Consider the following 20,760-nt stretch of genomic DNA (forward strand, 5'->3'; position numbering starts at 1 on the left):
CTCCGTCTCCAGGTTCTTCTCCGTCTCCAGGTTCTTCTCCGTCTCCAGGTTCTTCTCCGTCTCCAGGTTCTTCTCCGTCTCCAGGTTCTTCTCCGTCTCCAGGTTCTTCTCCGTCTCCAGGTTCTTCTCCGTCTCCAGGTTCTTCTCCGTCTCCAGGTTCTTCTCCGTCTCCAGGTTCTTCTCCGTCTCCAGGTTCTTCTCCGTCTCCAGGTTCTTCTCCGTCTCCAGGTTCTTCTCCGTCTCCAGGTTCTTCTCCGTCTCCAGGTTCTTCTCCGTCTCCAGGTTCTTCTCCGTCTCCAGGTTCTTCTCCGTCTCCAGGTTCTTCTCCGTCTCCAGGTTCTTCTCCGTCTCCAGGTTCTTCTCCGTCTCCAGGTTCTTCTCCGTCTCCAGGTTCTTCTCCGTCTCCAGGTTCTTCTCCATCTCGTCTTCCACCTGGAGGTCCGGCGTCTTCAGGACCTCGTTCCTGAGTTCTTTGATGCCGGACGGTCGTGTGGTTCCCGAGTTCACAGATCTGTCCACAGAAGCGGCTTTAGCGCTCGTAGTTTCGACCTCGCTGTAGTCGGACGAGTTCTCTGTCACCTCGTCGTCAGAATCGAGCGCTACATGGTCGACCGCGGCGTAGTTGGTGTTGGGCCGCACGATTTCCTCAGCAGTGTTGTAATAATGTTCGGTCTGTCCTGGACTTCTTTCTCCGGGCGAAAGTCCCTCAAACTCCCACTGGACACACTCGTCCAGGACCTGATGGAGATCCTGAGCTGTGGGAGGAAGTGAAGAGAGATCCTTCAGTTTCAGGCCCTTCACAGAGAATGCTTGGACTTGGGGTGGTTCTGGTGGTTCTTCTTTAATGCCGGGGTGGCGGTGAAACACGGCGTTTTGTGAAAAGGTTCCTGGTTCTTGTTTGCTCAGCAGAAGCAGCTCCTGCTTCGTTGTGTTTTTGGCTGCGACAAAAGACAAACAAGAAGAAGTGACTGGAGGATCTTCTAATGTGATCAGGGTCAGGGTTAGGGTCAGGGTTAAGGTCAGGGTTAGGGTCAGGGTTAGGGTCAGGGTTAAGGTCAGGGTTAGGGTCAGGGTTAAGGTCAGGGTTAGGGTCAGGGTTAGGGTCAGGGTTAAGGTCAGGGTTAGGGTCAGGGTTAGGGTCAGGGTTAGGGTCAGGCGACACCTAAGATATGGGATGAAGTTGGGTTTTAGGGATGGTTTATTTCCCCCCATGTCAAATAGGATGGAGCCCATTTTGATTTATTATGTTAGGGATGGAGTTTGGGGAGGCCATGGAGGAGGAGCCATGGAGGAGGAGCCATGGAGGAGGAGCCATGGAGGAGGAGCCATGGAGGAGGAGCCATGGAGGAGGAGCCATGGAGGAGGAGCCATGGAGGAAGAGCCATGGAGGAGGAGCCATGGAGGAGGAGCCATGGAGGAGGAGCCATGGAGGAGGAAGCAGCTTCTCCAACACGTTTTTGGTGGAGACCTGCTGACCTCTGACCTCTGACCTGTGACCTCCACTGGGGATGTGGTCAGACGGTGGAAGGACTTTGAGGACCTCATTAATCCCACTGTCACGTCTTCTGAAGACAAAGCAGAGACTGAGGACACAGAGGGACTGAAGTCACTGAGGTTGTTCAGGAGACAAACTCCTCAGTGGCTCCTCAGTGGCTCCTCAGTGGCTCCTCAGTGGCTCCTCAGTGGCTCCTCAGTGGCTCCTCGGTGGCTCCTCGGTGGCTCCTCGGTGGCTCCTCGGTGGCTCCTCGGTGGCTCCTCGGTGGCTCCTCGGTGGCTCCTGATCCTGAGGACCTAAAGTCTCTGGATGTTGTAGGACTGTCTCTGACATGTCTCTAGAACAGGGCGTGGCGGTCTGGGACAGTGTCTCTGGCAGACCGGGGTGGTGATCCCTCTGTTCCAGGGGGACAGGAGGGACCACACTCCTCAGCCTCCCATAAGGTCTGTTCCAGGTCCTGGAGGAGAATCTGACCCATAGAACCTCAGATTCAGGAGGAGCAGGTTTAGGTCCTGGTGGTGCAACACTGGAACAGCTCTAGACTCTCCACCAGGGGGCGCCAGGGCTCATGGGAGTTTGCACAGTCACATGTGCTTTGTGGATCTGGAGAAGGATTGGGACCGTGTCCTTTGGGGGGTGCAGGGAGTACGGGGTCCGGGGCCCTTTGCTCAGGTCCCTGTATGTCCCTGCTGTCCGGTCCCTGTCTGACAGGAGCAGGAGCTGTGGTCACTGCAGTGAGTCAGACCTGTTCCCATGAGGGACTCCTCAGGGCTGCGCTTTGTCACCGCTTCTGTTCATGGTTTTTATGGACAGAATTTCCAGGCACAAAGTCAGAGGGTGTGGTCAGAGGGTGTGGTCAGAGGGTGTGGTCAGAGGGTGTGGTCAGAGGGTGTGGTCAGAGGGTTGTAGTGGCAAAAATCTCTAGATAAGACAAAGAAGCAGGTTGTCTCGTTTCAAAAGTAAACTGTTTAATCTTGTGGCTGAATCAGAAAGAAACTCGTGTGGACTCATTCTCATAGAAGGCCGAGTCCACGCGTCTGTCTCTTGCCTGCTTCCCAAAATGTCTGTCTCCCAAATCCCCCCGTCCCAGCTCTGTCCCCTGCCTTAAATCACAGATGGTCACATGACCACACACACACAGAAGTTCCCGGTCACTGGTCTCTCAGGTACAAAGGAACCAAGGAGCAAATGGGACATCACAGAAACAGTGGTTTCAGGAAGGAGACTGTACAGAACATTTGCATTGATTCAATTCACACGTCTTGCCTAGTGTGAAACAGAACGTGGGACTTCCTAGCCACTCCAGGAGGTCCGGACATGTAAATTTCCAGGCCAAAAGGGGTTGTCAGGCTGTTAGAACTAAATCTGATTAGAAATAGAATTGAAAGTTAAAAAGTAAAGGGCCATATTATATTTTTTCCACAACAGGGTGTGGTCAGAGGGTGTGGTCAGGGGTCAGAGGGTGTGGTCAGGGGTCAGAGGGTGTGGTCAGGGGTCAGAGGGTGTGGTCAGGGGTCAAAGGGTGTGGTCAGGGGTCAGAGGGTGTGGTCAGGGGTCGGAGGGTCCGGTTTGGGGACCACAGGATCTCATCTCTGCTTTTTGAAGACGATGTTGTCCTGATGTCTCCATCAAACCTGGACCTGCAGCTGCACTGGGACGAGAGGGAAGCGTCTGGGGATGAGAATCAGCTCCAGATCAGAGGTCATGGTTCTCAACCAGGAAAAGGTGTCTTGTCCTCTCCAGGTGGGTGGAGGTCCTTGTCCTCTCCAGGTGGGTGGAGGTCCTTGTCCTCTCCAGGTGGGTGGAGGTCCTTGTCCTCTCCAGGTGGGTGGGGGGTCCTTGTCCTCTCCAGGTGGGTGGGGGGTCCTTGTTCTCTCCAGGTGGGTGGGGGTCCTTGTTCTCTCCAGGTGGGTGGGGGTCCTTGTTCTCTCCAGGTGGGTGGGGGGGTCCTTGTTCTCTCCAGGTGGGTGGGGGGTCCTTGTTCTCTCCAGGTGGGTGGGGGGTCCTTGTTCTCTCCAGGTGGGTGGAGGTCCTTGTCCTCTCCAGGTGGGTGGGGGGTCCTTGTCCTCTCCAGGTGGGTGGGGGGTCCTTGTCCTCTCCAGGTGGGTGGGGGGTCCTTGTCCTCTCCAGGTGGGTGGGGGGTCCTTGTTCTCTCCAGGTGGGTGGGGGGTCCTTGTTCTCTCCAGGTGGGTGGGGGTCCTTGTTCTCTCCAGGTGGGTGGGGGTCCTTGTTCTCTCCAGGTGGGTGGGGGTCCTTGTCCTCTCCAGGTGGGTGGGGGGTCCTTGTTCTCTCCAGGTGGGTGGGGGGTCCTTGTTCTCTCCAGGTGGGTGGGGGGTCCTTGTTCTCTCCAGGTGGGTGGAGGTCCTTGTCCTCTCCAGGTGGGTGGGGGGTCCTTGTTCTCTCCAGGTGGGTGGGGGGTCCTTGTTCTCTCCAGGTGGGTGGGGGTCCTTGTTCTCTCCAGGTGGGTGGGGGGTCCTTGTTCTCTCCAGGTGGGTGGGGGGTCCACATTCTGACCTCACCTATGGTCATGAGCTTTATTGACCCAAAGGACAAGATCAAGGACACAAGAGGTCAAAATGAGCTTCCTCCTCCGGGTGGCTGGGAGCTTCCTTAGAGATAAGGTGAGGAGCTCAGTCACACGGAGGAGCCCGGAGTAGAGCCGCTGCTCCTTCTGGGCGCTTCCCTGGGGAGGTGTTTTGGGTCTCTCGGCTGGCCTGGGACTGCCAGAGAGTGAGCAGATGCCCTACCGTCCTTCTGTTATTATTAATAAATATCAGAAATCAGGACCTGACTCTGGCACCAGCAGGAGGCCGCTCCATGTTTAGTCCTGACTCTGGCACCAGCAGGAGGCCGCTCCATGTTTAGTCCTGACTCTGGCACCAGCAGGAGGCCGCTCCATGTTTAGTCCTGACTCTGGCACCAGCAGGAGGCCGCTCCATGTTTAGTCCTGACTCTGGCACCAGCAGGAGGCCGGTCCATGTTTAGTCCTGACTCTGGCACCAGCAGGAGGCCGCTCCATGTTTAGTCCTGACTCTGGCACCAGCAGGAGGCCGCTCCATGTTTAGTCCTGACTCTGGCACCAGCAGGAGGCCGGTCCATGTTTAGTCCTGACTCTGGCACCAGCAGGAGGCCGGTCCATGTTTAGTCCCGACTCTGGCACCAGCAGGAGGCCGCTCCATGTTTAGTCCCGACTCTGGCACCAGCAGGAGGCCGCTCCATGTTTAGTCCTGACTCTGGCACCAGCAGGAGGCCGCTCCATGTTTAGTCCTGACTCTGGCACCAGCAGGAGGCCAATCCATGTTTAGTTCTGACTCTGGCACCAACAGGAGGCCGGTCCATGTTTAGTCCTGACTCTGGCACCAGCAGGAGGCCAATCCATGTTTAGTCCTGACTCTGGCACCAGCAGGAGGCCAATCCATGTTTAGTCCTGACTCTGGCACCAGCAGGAGGCCGCTCCATGTTTAGTCCTGACTCTGGCACCAGCAGGAGGCCGCTCCATGTTTAGTCCTGACTCTGGCACCAGCAGGAGGCCGCTCCATGTTTAGTCCTGACTCTGGCACCAGCAGGAGGCCGCTCCATGTTTAGTCCTGACTCTGGCACCAGCAGGAGGCCGCTCCATGTTTAGTCCTGACTCTGGCACCAGCAGGAGGCCGGTCCATGTTTAGTCCTGACTCTGGCACCAGCAGGAGGCCGCTCCATGTTTAGTCCTGACTCTGGCACCAGCAGGAGGCCGCTCCATGTTTAGTCCTGACTCTGGCACCAGCAGGAGGCCGCTCCATGTTTAGTCCTGACTCTGGCACCAGCAGGAGGCCAATCCATGTTTAGTTCTGACTCTGGCACCAGCAGGAGGCCGGTCCATGTTTAGTCCTGACTCTGGCACCAGCAGGAGGCCGGTCCATGTTTAGTCCTGACTCTGGCACCAGCAGGAGGCCGCTCCATGTTTAGTCCTGACTCTGGCACCAGCAGGAGGCCGCTCCATGTTTAGTCCTGACTCTGGCACCAGCAGGAGGCCAATCCATGTTTAGTCCTGACTCTGGCACCAGCAGGAGGCCAATCCATGTTTAGTTCTGACTCTGGCACCAGCAGGAGGCCGCTCCATGTTTAGTCCTGACTCTGGCACCAGCAGGAGGCCGCTCCATGTTTAGTCCTGACTCTGCCACCAGCAGGAGGCCGCTCCATGTTTAGTCCTGACTCTGGTACCAGCAGGAGGCCGCTCCATGTTTAGTCCTGACTCTGGCACCAACAGGAGGCCAATCCATGTTTAGTCCTGACTCTGGCACCAGCAGGAGGCCGGTCCATGTTTAGTCCTGACTCTGGCACCAGCAGGAGGCCAATCCATGTTTAGTCCTGACACTGGCACCAGCAGGAGGCCGGTCCATGTTTAATCCTGACTCTGGCACCAGCAGGAGGCCGGTCCATGTTTAGTCCTGACTCTGGCACCAGCAGGAGGCCAATCCACGTTTAGTCCTGACTCTGGCACCAGCAGGAGGCCAATCCATGTTTAGTCCTGACTCTGGCACCAGCAGGAGGCCGGTCCATGTTTAGTCCTGACTCTGGCACCAGCAGGAGGCCAATCCATGTTTAGTCCTGACTCTGGCACCAGCAGGAGGCCAGTCCATGTTTAGTCCTGACTCTGGCACCAGCAGGAGGCCGGTCACTGAGGTCAGATGTACTTTGGTGCTAGGCCATGGAGAGACTTGTACACAAGCAGAGCTGCTTTAAAGTCTCTTCTCTGGTCCACAGGGGGCAGTGCAGAGACCTGAGAACAGGACTAATGTGGTGGTGCCAGAAGTGAACCAGTCATCCTGACAGTTTTATTGATCTGTTAGGCCACAAACTCAAAAGTAGTAGTTGTAATATTTGTAGTATATTAGTAGTAACAGCTGTAATAACAGAAGTACCTGCAGCAGTAGTAGTAGTAGTTATAGTAGTGATGGTAGTTGCAGTAGTAGTAGTAGTAGTAGTAGTTGCAGTAGTAGTAGTAGTACTTGCAGTAGTAGTGGTAGTTGCAGTAGTAGTGGTAGTTGCAGTAGTAGTAGTAGTAGTAGTAGTTGCAGTAGTAGTAGTAGTAGTAGTAGTAGTAGCAGTTGCAGTAGTAGTAGTAGTAGCAGTAGCAGTAGCAGTAGCAGTAGTAGTAGTAGTAGTAGTAGTAGTAGTTGCAGTAGTAGTGGTAGTTGCAGTAGTAGTGGTAGTTGCAGTAGTAGTAGTAGTTGCAGTAGTAGTGATGGTAGTTGCAGTAGTAGTGATGGTAGTTGCAGTAGTAGTACTTGCAGTAGTAGTAGTACTTGCAGTAGTGATGGTAGTTGCAGTAGTAGTGATGGTAGTTGCAGTAGTAGTGATGGTAGTTGCAGTAGTAGTGATGGTAGTTGCAGTAGTAGTGATGGTAGTTGCAGTAGTAGTAGTAGTAGTAGTAGTAGTAGTAGTAGTAGTAGTTGCAGTAGTAGTAGTTGCAGTAGTAGTAGTAGTAGTAGTAGTTGCAGTAGTAGTAGTAGTAGTAGCAGTAGTAGTGATGGTAGTTGCAGTAGTAGTAGTAGTAGTAGTGATGGTAGTTGCAGTAGTAGTACTTGCAGTAGTAGCAGTAGTAGTAGTAGTTGCAGTAGTAATGATGGTAGTTGCAGTATTAGTAGTAGTAGTAGTGATGGTAGTTGCAGTAGTAGTAGTAGTAGTAGTAGTAGTAGTAGTAGTGATGGTAGTTGCAGTAGTAGTAGTAGTAGTAGTAGTGATGGTAGTTGCAGTAGTAGTAGTAGTAGTAGTAGTAGTAGTAGTAGTAGTAGCAGTAGTAGTGATGGTAGTTGCAGTAGTAGTACTTGCAGTAGTAGTAGTACTTGCAGTAGTAGTAGTAGTACTTGCAGTAGTAGTAGTAGTTGCAGTAGTAGTGATGGTAGTTGCAGTAGTAGTAGTAGTAGTAGTAGTGATGGTAGTTGCAGTAGTAGTACTTGCAGTAGTAGTAGTACTTGCAGTAGTAGTAGTAGTACTTGCAGTAGTAGTAGTAGTTGCAGTAGTAGTGATGGTAGTTGCAGTATTAGTAGTAGTAGTACTTGCAGTAGTGGTATTTAATAGTCGGTTCCTCGCTGTACTTTGGACTGACCTCTCGGTGCTTTCGGCGGCTCTTGGCTCAGCTCCATGCCGACCAGCTGCTGCCTTTGCCGGTCACATTCATGCCGGAACCGGGCCACGGTTCTAAGCACCGCGAGCAGAATGTCCTCCGTGGCCGCGGATAATCGAGCGTTCACGAAGCTCCGCAGCTCCTCCAGCGGCTCGAAGTGAGGCTCCAGGCCGAGCAGCGCGTCCCCTGAAGCGGCCTGAAAAGGCAGATGGTCCGAGGCCATCTGGATCTGCGCCGTTTGACCGAAAAACACAGAACACGTCAAAAACATGTGAGGGACGCACCAGAGCGGAAGTAAACAAAGGAATAGTGCACCGCTCAAAACCAACCGACGAGAAACACGAGGCTTTCACTCAAACTTTCCACTGCATCAGGGTCTGCGTTAGGACCGTGCAGCCGGGTCTGAACCAGGTCTAAACCAGGTCTAAACCAGGACTAAACCAGGTCTAAACCAGGACTAAACCAGGTCTAAACCAGGACTAAACCAGGTCTAAACCAGGTCTAAACCAGGACTAAACCAGGACTAAACCAGGACTAAACCAGGTCTGAACCAGGACTAAACCAGTTCTAAACCAGGTCTAAACCAGGTCTAAACCAGGTCTAAACCAGGTCTAAACCAGGTCTAAACCAGGTCTAAACCAGGACTAAACCAGGTCTAAACCAGGTCTAAACCAGGACTAAACCAGGTCTGAACCAGGACTAAACCAGCTCTGAACCAGGACTAAACCAGGTCTAAACCAGGACTAAACCAGGTCTAAACCAGGACTAAACCAGGACTAAACCAGCTCTGAACCAGGACTAAACCAGCTCTGAACCAGGTCTAAACCAGGTCTAAACCAGGTCTAAACCAGGTCTAAACCAGGACTAAACCAGCTCTGAACCAGGTCTAAACCAGGTCTAAACCAGGACTAAACCAGCTCTGAACCAGGTCTAAACCAGGACTAAACCAGCTCTGAACCAGGACTAAACCAGGTCTAAACCAGGTCTAAACCAGGTCTAAACCAGGACTAAACCAGCTCTGAACCAGGACTAAACCAGCTCTGAACCAGGTCTAAACCAGGTCTAAACCAGGTCTAAACCAGGACTAAACCAGGTCTGAACCAGGTCTAAACCAGGACTAAACCAGGTCTAAACCAGCTCTGAACCAGGACTAAACCAGGTCTAAACCAGGTCTAAACCAGGTCTAAACCAGGTCTAAACCAGTAAAACATAGTTAGTCCTGACTCTGGCACCAGCAGGAGGCCAATCCATGTTTAGTCCTGACTCTGGCACCAGCAGGAGGCCAATCCATGTTTAGTCCTGACTCTGGCACCAGCAGGAGGCCGGTCCATGTTTAGTCCTGACTCTGGCACCAGCAGGAGGCCAATCCATGTTTAGTCCTGACTCTGGCACCAGCAGGAGGCCAGTCCATGTTTAGTCCTGACTCTGGCACCAGCAGGAGGCCGGTCACTGAGGTCAGATGTACTTTGGTGCTAGGCCATGGAGAGACTTGTACACAAGCAGAGCTGCTTTAAAGTCTCTTCTCTGGTCCACAGGGGGCAGTGCAGAGACCTGAGAACAGGACTAATGTGGTGGTGCCAGAAGTGAACCAGTCATCCTGACAGTTTTATTGATCTGTTAGGCCACAAACTCAAAAGTAGTAGTTGTAATATTTGTAGTATATTAGTAGTAACAGCTGTAATAACAGAAGTACCTGCAGCAGTAGTAGTAGTAGTTATAGTAGTGATGGTAGTTGCAGTAGTAGTAGTAGTAGTAGTAGTTGCAGTAGTAGTAGTAGTAGCAGTAGCAGTAGTAGTAGTAGTAGTAGTACTTGCAGTAGTAGTGGTAGTTGCAGTAGTAGTGGTAGTTGCAGTAGTAGTAGTAGTAGTAGTAGCAGTAGTAGTAGTAGTAGTAGTAGTAGTAGTAGTAGTAGTAGTAGTAGTTGCAGTAGTAGTGGTAGTTGCAGTAGTAGTGGTAGTTGCAGTAGTAGTGGTAGTTGCAGTAGTAGTACTTGCAGTAGTAGTAGTACTTGCAGTAGTAGTAGTACTTGCAGTAGTAGTAGTACTTGCTGTAGTAGTAGTAGTTGCAGTAGTAGTAGTAGTAGTTGCAGTAGTAGTAGTAGTAGTAGTAGTAGTAGTAGTAGTAGTAGTAGTAGTAGTAGTAGTAGTGGTAGTTGCAGTAGTAGTGGTAGTTGCAGTAGTAGTGGTAGTTGCAGTAGTAGTGGTAGTTGCAGTAGTAGTACTTGCAGTAGTAGTAGTACTTGCAGTAGTAGTAGTACTTGCTGTAGTAGTAGTAGTTGCTGTAGTAGTAGTAGTTGCAGTAGTAGTAGTAGCAGTAGTAGTGATGGTAGTTGCAGTAGTAGTACTTGCAGTAGTAGTAGTAGTTGCAGTAGTAGTGATGGTAGTTGCAGTAGTAGTGATGGTAGTTGCAGTAGTAGTACTTGCAGTAGTAGTAGTACTTGCAGTAGTGATGGTAGTTGCAGTAGTAGTGATGGTAGTTGCAGTAGTAGTGATGGTAGTTGCAGTAGTAGTGATGGTAGTTGCAGTAGTAGTAGTAGTAGTAGTAGTAGTAGTAGTTGCAGTAGTAGTAGTTGCAGTAGTAGTAGTAGTAGTAGTAGTGATGGTAGTTGCAGTAGTAGTAGTAGTAGTAGTGATGGTAGTTGCAGTAGTAGTACTTGCAGTAGTAGTAGTAGCAGTAGTAGTAGTAGTTGCAGTAGTAATGATGGTAGTTGCAGTATTAGTAGTAGTAGTAGTGATGGTAGTTGCAGTAGTAGTAGTAGTAGTAGTAGTAGTAGTAGTAGTGATGGTAGTTGCAGTAGTAGTAGTAGTAGTGATGGTAGTTGCAGTAGTAGTAGTAGTAGTAGTAGTAGTGATGGTAGTTGCAGTAGTAGTACTTGCAGTAGTAGTAGTACTTGCAGTAGTAGTAGTAGTACTTGCAGTAGTAGTAGTAGTTGCAGTAGTAGTGATGGTAGTTGCAGTATTAGTAGTAGTAGTACTTGCAGTAGTGGTATTTAATAGTCGGTTCCTCGCTGTACTTTGGACTGACCTCTCGGTGCTTTCGGCGGCTCTTGGCTCAGCTCCATGCCGACCAGCTGCTGCCTTTGCCGGTCACATTCATGCCGGAACCGGGCCACGGTTCTAAGCACCGCGAGCAGAATGTCCTCCGTGGCCGCGGATAATCGAGCGTTCACGAAGCTCCGCAGCTCCTCCAGCGGCTCGAAGTGAGCTCCAGGCCGAGCAGCGCGTCCCCTGAAGCGGCCTGAAAAGGCAGATGGTCCGAGGCCATCTGGATCTGCGCCGTTTGACCGAAAAACACAGAACACGTCAAAAACATGTGAGGGACGCACCAGAGCGGAAGTAAACAAAGGAATAGTGCACCGCTCAAAACCAACCGACGAGAAACACGAGGCTTTCACTCAAACTTTCCACTGCATCAGGGTCTGCGTTAGGACCGTGCAGCCGGGTCTGAACCAGGTCTAAACCAGGTCTAAACCAGGACTAAACCAGGTCTAAACCAGGACTAAACCAGGTCTAAACCAGGACTAAACCAGGACTAAACCAGGTCTGAACCAGGACTAAACCAGTTCTAAACCAGGTCTAAACCAGGTCTAAACCAGGTCTAAACCAGGTCTAAACCAGGACTAAACCAGGACTAAACCAGGTCTAAACCAGGACTAAACCAGGTCTGAACCAGGACTAAACCAGCTCTGAACCAGGACTAAACCAGGTCTAAACCAGGACTAAACCAGGACTAAACCAGCTCTGAACCAGGACTAAACCAGGTCTAAACCAGGACTAAACCAGGTCTAAACCAGGACTAAACCAGGACTAAACCAGGACTAAACCAGCTCTGAACCAGGACTAAACCAGCTCTGAACCAGGTCTAAACCAGGTCTAAACCAGGTCTAAACCAGGTCTAAACCAGGACTAAACCAGCTCTGAACCAGGTCTAAACCAGGTCTAAACCAGGACTAAACCAGCTCTGAACCAGGTCTAAACCAGGTCTAAACCAGGTCTAAACCAGGTCTAAACCAGGACTAAACCAGGTCTGAACCAGGTCTAAACCAGGACTAAACCAGGTCTAAACCAGCTCTGAACCAGGACTAAACCAGGTCTAAACCAGGTCTAAACCAGGTCTAAACCAGGACTAAACCAGGTCTAAACCAGGTCTGAACCAGGTCTGAACCAGGACTAAACCAGGTCTAAACCAGGTCTAAACCAGGTCCAAACCAGGTCCGAACCAGGTCCGAACCAGGTCCGAACCAGGTCTAAACCAGGTCTAAACCAGGTCTAAACCAGGTCTAAACCAGGACAAAACCAGGACTAAACCAGGACGAAACCAGGACGAAACCAGGTCTGAACCAGGACTAAACCAGGTCTGAACCAGGTCTAAACCAGGACTAAACCAGGTCTAAACCAGTAATAAACCAGGTCTAAACCAGGACTAAACCAGGTCTAAACCAGGACTAAACCAGGTCTATACCAGGTCTAAACCAGGTCTAAACCAGGACGAAACCAGGTCTAAACCAGGTCTAAACCAGGACTAAACCAGATATAAACCAGGTCTAAACTAGTAATAAACCAGGTCTAAACCAGGACTAAACCAGGAATAAACCAGGACTAAACCAGGTTTAAACCAAGGTCCAAACCAGTTCTAAACCAGGACTAAACCAGGACTAAACCAGGTCTAAACCAGGTTTAAACCAGGTCCAAACCAGTTCTAAACCAGGTCTAAACCAGGTCTAAACCAGGACTAAACCAGGACTAAACCAGGTCTAAACCAGGACTAAACCAGGACTAAGCCAGGACTAAGCCAGGTTTAAACCAGGTTTAAACCAAGGTCCAAACCAGGTTTAAACCAAGGTCCAAACCAGTTCTAAACCAGGTCTAAACCAGGACTAAACCAGGACTAAACCAGGACTAAACCAGGTCTAAACCAGGTTTAAACCAGGTCCAAACCAGTTCTAAACCAGGTCTAAACCAGGAATAAACCAGGTCTAAACCAGGTCTAAACCAGTTCTAAACCAGGACTAAATCAGGACTAAACCAGGACTAAACCAGGACTAAACCAGGTCTAAACCAGGTTTAAACCAGGACTAAGCCAGGACTAAACCAGATCTAAACCAGGTCTAAACCAGGACTAAACCAGGTCTAAACCAGGAATAAACCAGGACTAAACCAGGACTAAACCAGGTCTAAACTAGTAATAAACCAGGTCTAAACCAGGTCTAAACCAGGACTAAACCAGGACTAAGCCAGGACTAAGCCAGGTCCAAACCCGGTCTAAACCAGGTCCAAACCAGTTCTAAACCAGGACTAAACCAGATCCAAACCAGGTCTAAACCAGGAATAAACCAGGTCTAAACCAGGTCTAAACCAGGTCTAAACCAGGTCTAAACCAGTTCTAAACCAGGTCTAAACCAGGACTAAACCAGGACTAAACTAGGACTAAACCAGGACTAAACCAGGTCTAAACCAGGTCTAAACCAGGTCTAAACCAGGACTAAACCAGGTCTAAACCAGGACTAAACCAGGACTAAGCCAGGTCTAAACCAGGTCTAAACCAGGTCCAAACCAGTTCTAAACCAGGTCTAAACCAGGACTAAACCAGGACTAAACCAGGTCTAATTTAGTAATAAACCAGGTCTAAACCAGGACTAAACCAGGACTAAGCCAGGTCCAAACCAGGTCTAAACCAGGTCTAAACCAGGACTAAACCAGGACTAAACCAGGACTAAACCAGGTCTAAACTAGTAATAAACCAGGTCTAAACCAGGACTAAGCCAGGACTAAGCCAGGTCTAAACCAGGACTAAACCAGGTCCAAACCAGTTCTAAACCAGGTCTAAACCAGGTCTAAACCAGGACTAAACCAGGTCTGAACCAGGTCTAAACCAGGACTAAACCAGGTCTGAACCAGGTCTAAACCAGGACTAAACCAGGTCTAAACCAGGTCTAAACCAGGACTAAACCAGGTCTGAACCAGGACTAAACCAGCTCTGAACCAGGACTAAACCAGCTCTGAACCAGGACTAAACCAGGTCTAAACCAGGACTAAACCAGGACTAAACCAGCTCTGAACCAGGACTAAACCAGGTCTAAACCAGGTCTAAACCAGGACTAAACCAGGACTAAACCAGCTCTGAACCAGGACTAAACCAGCTCTGAACCAGGTCTAAACCAGGTCTAAACCAGGTCTAAACCAGGTCTAAACCAGGACTAAACCAGCTCTGAACCAGGTCTAAACCAGGTCTAAACCAGGACTAAACCAGCTCTGAACCAGGTCTAAACCAGGACTAAACCAGCTCTGAACCAGGACTAAACCAGGTCTAAACCAGGTCTAAACCAGGTCTAAACCAGGACTAAACCAGCTCTGAACCAGGTCTAAACCAGGTCTAAACCAGGTCTAAACCAGGTCTAAACCAGGACTAAACCAGGTCTGAACCAGGTCTAAACCAGGACTAAACCAGGTCTAAACCAGCTCTGAACCAGGACTAAACCAGGTCTAAACCAGGTCTAAACCAGGTCTAAACCAGGTCTAAACCAGGACTAAACCAGGTCTAAACCAGGTCTGAACCAGGACTAAACCAGGTCTAAACCAGGTCTAAACCAGGTCCAAACCAGGTCTAAACCAGGTCCGAACCAGGTCTAAACCAGGTCTAAACCAGGTCTAAACCAGGTCTAAACCAGGACAAAACCAGGACTAAACCAGGACGAAACCAGGTCTAAACCAGGTCTGAACCAGGACTGAACCAGGTCTGAACCAGGACTAAACCAGGACTAAACCAGGTCTAAACCAGTAATAAACCAGGTCTAAACCAGGACTAAACCAGGTCTAAACCAGGACTAAACCAGGTCTATACCAGGTCTAAACCAGGTCTAAACCAGGACGAAACCAGGTCTAAACCAGGTCTAAACCAGGACTAAACCAGGTCTAAACCAGGTCTGAACCAGGACTAAACCAGGTCTAAACCAGGTCTAAACCAGGTCCAAACCAGGTCTAAACCAGGTCTGAACCAGGTCTAAACCAGGTCTAAACCAGGTCTAAACCAGGTCTAAACCAGGACAAAACCAGGACTAAACCAGGACGAAACCAGGTCTAAACCAGGTCTGAACCAGGACTGAACCAGGTCTGAACCAGGACTAAACCAGGACTAAACCAGGTCTAAACCAGTAATAAACCAGGTCTAAACCAGGACTAAACCAGGTCTAAACCAGGACTAAACCAGGTCTATACCAGGTCTAAACCAGGTCTAAACCAGGACGAAACCAGGTCTAAACCAGGTCTAAACCAGGACTAAACCAGGTCTAAACCAGGACTAAACCAGATATAAACCAGGTCTAAACTAGTAATAAACCAGGTCTAAACCAGGACTAAGCCAGGTCTAAACCAGGTCCAAACCAGGTCTAAACCAGGAATAAACCAGGACTAAACCAGGTTTAAACCAAGGTCCAAACCAGTTCTAAACCAGGACTAAACCAGGACTAAACCAGGTCTAAACCAGGTTTAAACCAGGTCCAAACCAGTTCTAAACCAGGTCTAAACCAGGACTAAACCAGGACTAAACCAGGACTAAACCAGGTCTAAACCAGGACTAAACCAGGACTAAGCCAGGACTAAGCCAGGTTTAAACCAGGAATAAACCAGGACTAAACCAGGTTTAAACCAGGACTAAACCAGGTCTAAACCAGGTTTAAACCAGGTCCAAACCAGTTCTAAACCAGGTCTAAACCAGGAATAAACCAGGTCTAAACCAGGTCTAAACCAGTTCTAAACCAGGACTAAATCAGGACTAAACCAGGACTAAACCAGGTCTAAACCAGGTTTAAACCAGGACTAAGCCAGGACTAAACCAGATCTAAACCAGGTCTAAACCAGGACTAAACCAGGTCTAAACCAGGAATAAACCAGGACTAAACCAGGACTAAACCAGGTCTAAACTAGTAATAAACCAGGTCTAAACCAGGTCTAAACCAGGACTAAACCAGGACTAAGCCAGGACTAAGCCAGGTCCAAACCCGGTCTAAACCAGGTCCAAACCAGTTCTAAACCAGGACTAAACCAGATCCAAACCAGGTCTAAACCAGGTCTAAACCAGGTCTAAACCAGGTCTAAACCAGGTCTAAACCAGTTCTAAACCAGGTCTAAACCAGGACTAAACCAGGACTAAACCAGGTCTAAACCAGGTCTAAACCAGGTCTAAACCAGGTCTAAACCAGGACTAAACCAGGTCTAAACCAGGACTAAACCAGGACTAAGCCAGGTCTAAACCAGGTCTAAACCAGGTCCAAACCAGTTCTAAACCAGGTCTAAACCAGGACTAAACCAGGACTAAACCAGGTCTAATTTAGTAATAAACCAGGTCTAAACCAGGACTAAACCAGGACTAAGCCAGGTCCAAACCAGGTCTAAACCAGGTCTAAACCAGGACTAAACCAGGACTAAACCAGGACTAAACCAGGTCTAAACTAGTAATAAACCAGGTCTAAACCAGGACTAAGCCAGGACTAAGCCAGGACTAAGCCAGGTCTAAACCAGGTCCAAACCAGTTCTAAACCAGGTCTAAACCAGGACTAAACCAGGTCTAAACCAGGACTAAACCAGGTCTAAACTTGAAATAAACCAGGTCTAAACCAGGTCTAAACCAGGACTAAACCAGGTCTAAACCAGGTCCAAACCAGTTCCAAACCAGGTCTAAACCAGGTCCAAACCAGGACTAAACCAGGAATAAACCAGGTCTAAACCAGGTCTAAACCAGGTCCAAACCAGTTCTAAACCAGGACTAAACCAGGTCTAAACCAGGACTAAACCAGGAATAAACCAGGTCCAAACCAGGACTAAACCAGGTCCAAACCAGGTCTAAACCAGGGTTAGGGTCCGGTTCGGCCCGCATGGCTCGGACTACAGTCTACAGTCCAAACGGGTCGGACCGGTTCCGGGTTGGTCCTGACTGAGGTTTATTGCACAAGCGCGTGCGCAGGTGTGTCCGCGCGCCGCACCCGCTCAGGTACGGGCACGTGCGCGTCACCACGGCAACGGGGCGGGGCTTTATTCAGTGCAAGACAGAGTCCACACAGAGCTGCTACTACTGCAGTAAAGTACTGCTGCTGAGAAACAATACTTGGACCGGGTCCAGGTAAGTCCTGGTTCACTTCTGACTCGGGGGAAAACATAGTTTAATTTAGTCCTGATTTAGTCCTGGTTTAGACCTTGTTTAGTCCTGGTTTAGTCGTGTTTAGTACTGGTATAGACCTGGTTTGGACCTGGTTTAGACCTGGTTTAGACCTGGTTTAGTCCTGGTTTAGTCCTGGTTTAGTCCTGGTTTAGTCCTGGTTTAGTCCTGGTTTAGACTTTGTGTACAAAAGCGTCTGGAGTCAGTTTGAATGTGAGTGGTTGTGTCGCGGTGCACAGTCCTGTGACATTTGGTCCTTTAGACCACACTGACATACTGACATACTCACATACTGACATACTCACATACTGACATACTCACACGCTGACATACTCACATACTGACATACTGACATACTCACATACTGACATACTGACATACTCACATACTGACATACTGACATACTGACATACTCACACACTGACATACTGACATACTGACATACTCACACACTGACATACTCACACAATGACATACTCACACAATGACATACTCACATACTCACATACTGACTTACTCACACAATGACATACTCACACACTGACATACTCACACAATGACATACTGACATACTGACATACTCACACACTGACATACTCACACACTGACATACTGACATACTGACACACTGACATACTGACACACTGACATACTCACACACTGACATACTGACATACTCACACAATGACATACTCACACAATGACATACTCACACAATGACATACTCACACACTCACATACTGACATACTCACATACTGACATACTGACATACTCACACACTGACATACTCACACACTGACATACTCACACACTGACATACTCACACACTGACATACTCACACACTGACATACTCACACACTGACATACTCACACACTGACATACTCACACACTGACATACTCACACACTGACATACTCACACACTGACATACTCACACACTGACATACTCACACACTGACATACTCACACACTGACATACTCACACACTGACATACTCACACACTGACATACTCACACACTGACATACTCACACACTGACATACTCACACACTGACATACTCACACACTGACATACTCACATACTCACATACTGATATACTCACATACTGACATACTGACATACTCACACACTGACATACTCACATACTCACATACTGACATACTCACACAATGACATACTGACATACTCACACACTGACATACTCACACACTGACATACTCACACACTGACATACTCACACACTGACATACTCACATACTGACATACTCACACACTGACATACTCACACACTGACATACTGACATACTGACATACTGACATACTGACATACTCACACACTGACATACTCACACACTGACATACTCACACACTGACATACTCACATACTGACATACTCACACACTGACATACTCACATACTGACATACTCACATACTGACATACTCACATACTCACACCCTGACATACTCACATACTCACACACTGACATACTCACACACTGACATACTCACACACTGACATACTCACACACTGACATACTGACATACTGACATACTGACACTCACATACTGACATACTCACATACTCACACCCTGACATACTCACATACTCACACACTGACATACTCACACACTGACATACTCACATACTGACATACTGACATACTCACATACTGACATACTCACATACTCACACACTGACATACTCACACACTGACATACTCACATACTGACATACTGACATACTGACATACTCACATACTGACATACTCACATACTGACACTCACATACTCACACACTGACATACTCACACACTGACATACTCACATACTCACACACCGACAATACTGACATACTCACACACTGACATACTCACATACTGACACTGTCATACTGACATACTCACATACTGACATACTCACACACTGACATACTCACATACTGACATACTCACACACTGACATACTCACACACTGACATACTGACATACTCACACACTGACATACTCACACACTGACATACTGACACACTGACATACTCACACACTGACATACTGACATACTGACATACTCACATACTCACACACTGACATACTCACACACTGACATACTGACATACTCACACACTGACATACTGACACACTGACATACTCACACACTGACATACTGACACACTGACACACTGACATACTCGGCTGATGCCTGGTCCACATTGAGGGGCCGGGAATGGCTGTGGCTGTTGTTGTTGTTGTTGTTGTTGTGCACAGCTGTTGACCCAGTGACCAAATTAGCTGCATGTCAGTTCTTTGATTTCCAAAAAATCTGCCCCTGCCACTCTGTGAGCCCCAACCTCTGGTTCCACAGCCCCTCCCCATGACCCCCGACCTCTGGTTCCACAGCCCCTCCCCCATGACCTCCGACCTCTGGTTCCACAGCCCCTCCCCATGACCCCCGACCTCTGGTTCCACAGCCCCTCCCCATGACCCCCGACCTCTGGTTCCACAGCCCCTCCCCATGACCTCCGACCTCTGGTTCCACAGCCCCTCCCCATGACCCCCGACCTCTGGTTCCACAGCCCCTCCCCATGACCCCCGACCTCTGGTTCCACAGCCCCTCCCCCATGACCCCCGACCTCTGGTTCCACAGCCCCTCCCCCATGACCCCCGACCTCTGGTTCCACAGCCCCTCCCCATGACCCCCGACCTCTGGTTCCACAGCCCCTCCCCCATGACCCCCGACCTCTGGTTCCACAGCCCCTCCCCATGACCCCCGACCTCTGGTTCCAAAGCCCCTCCCCATGACCCCCGACCTCTGGTTCCACAGCCCCTCCCCATGACCTCCGACCTCTGGTTCCACAGCCCCTCCCCATGACCCCCGGTTCCACAGCCCCTCCCCATGACCCCCGACCTCTGGTTCCACAGCCCCTCCCCATGACCCCCGACCTCTGGTTCCACAGCCCCTCCCCATGACCCCCGACCTCTGGTTCCACAGCCCCTCCCCATGACCCCCAACCTCTGGTTCCACAGCCCCTCCCCATGACCCCCGACCTCTGGTTCCACAGCCCCTCCCCATGACCCCCGACCTCTGGTTCCACAGCCCCTCCCCATGACCCCCGACCTCTGGTTCCACAGCCCCTCCCCCATGACCCCCAACCTCTGGTTCCACAGCCCCTCCCCATGACCCCCGACCTCTGGTTCCACAGCCCCTCCCCATGACCCCCGACCTCTGGTTCCACAGCCCCTCCCCATGACCCCCGACCTCTGGTTCCACAGCCCCTCCCCCTTCCTTCAACCGTTCATTCCAGAGCCAACTCTTCTTTTTCCAATCGTCCCCAAAATCAGTTCTTCCACCTCCGTGTACGTCTGAGCCTGTGCTCCGCCCACGGTCGAAACTCCTCCCACGGTCGAAACTCCTCCCTGGTCCCTGGTCCCTGGTCCCTGGTCCCTGGTCCCTGGTCCCTGGTCCCTGGTCCCTGGTCCCTGGTGTAGCATATATAATGCTGCAGTGCATTAAAATTGGAGTTGGACTAGTGCCAGAAGTTTAAGGTTCGGCTCGGAGGAAAATGAGGTGTATTCAATGAGACAACTGACAAAAATGCTTGTAGCGCTGAGTGGTGTTATTTACAGTGATTGACAAATATATACAATATTTACAGTTGTGCACAATTAGAATAATGGTCCATATTTCTGAACTTAATCAGTTCAACGCGTTAACAAAGTTCCAAGTGCAGTGCTGCATAGCTCAGTCCACAAAAATAGAATCCACGGGTAACTTCCAAGGGTTTCAGAGTATGAATCAGTTTATCCACTAGCAGGGGATATTGTGTGTGATATAATGTATGTGTGGGGAGCGGCTGCAGCGCCTCCTACCGCACCGGCAGATGTTTGCACTCTCTCGGTTCATTCTGGTTTCTTTAGCTCGCCATCCAGTTCTGGAACCTGGCCTGTTCAAAACAGGACCATGAATAAACAACAAAATTATTATTATTAATTAATAATAAATTATAAT

The 20,760-nt window shown here is 49.8% G+C and overlaps 1 protein-coding gene across 1 annotated transcript in view; it reads left to right on the forward strand.

Moving 5' to 3' along the window:
- LOC140361555 (caytaxin-like) overlaps positions 1–20,760 on the forward strand; it is a 72,605-nt gene that overhangs the window by 6,017 nt on the left and 45,828 nt on the right. The gene's annotated exons all lie outside the window — the stretch shown is intronic.

The sequence above is a fragment of the Eucyclogobius newberryi genome, unplaced genomic scaffold (genome assembly GCF_026437365.1).
Source record: "Eucyclogobius newberryi isolate DKJ021-1_F unplaced genomic scaffold, fEucNew1.0.hap1 SCAF_16, whole genome shotgun sequence".
Classification (NCBI taxonomy): domain Eukaryota; kingdom Metazoa; phylum Chordata; class Actinopteri; order Gobiiformes; family Gobiidae; genus Eucyclogobius; species Eucyclogobius newberryi.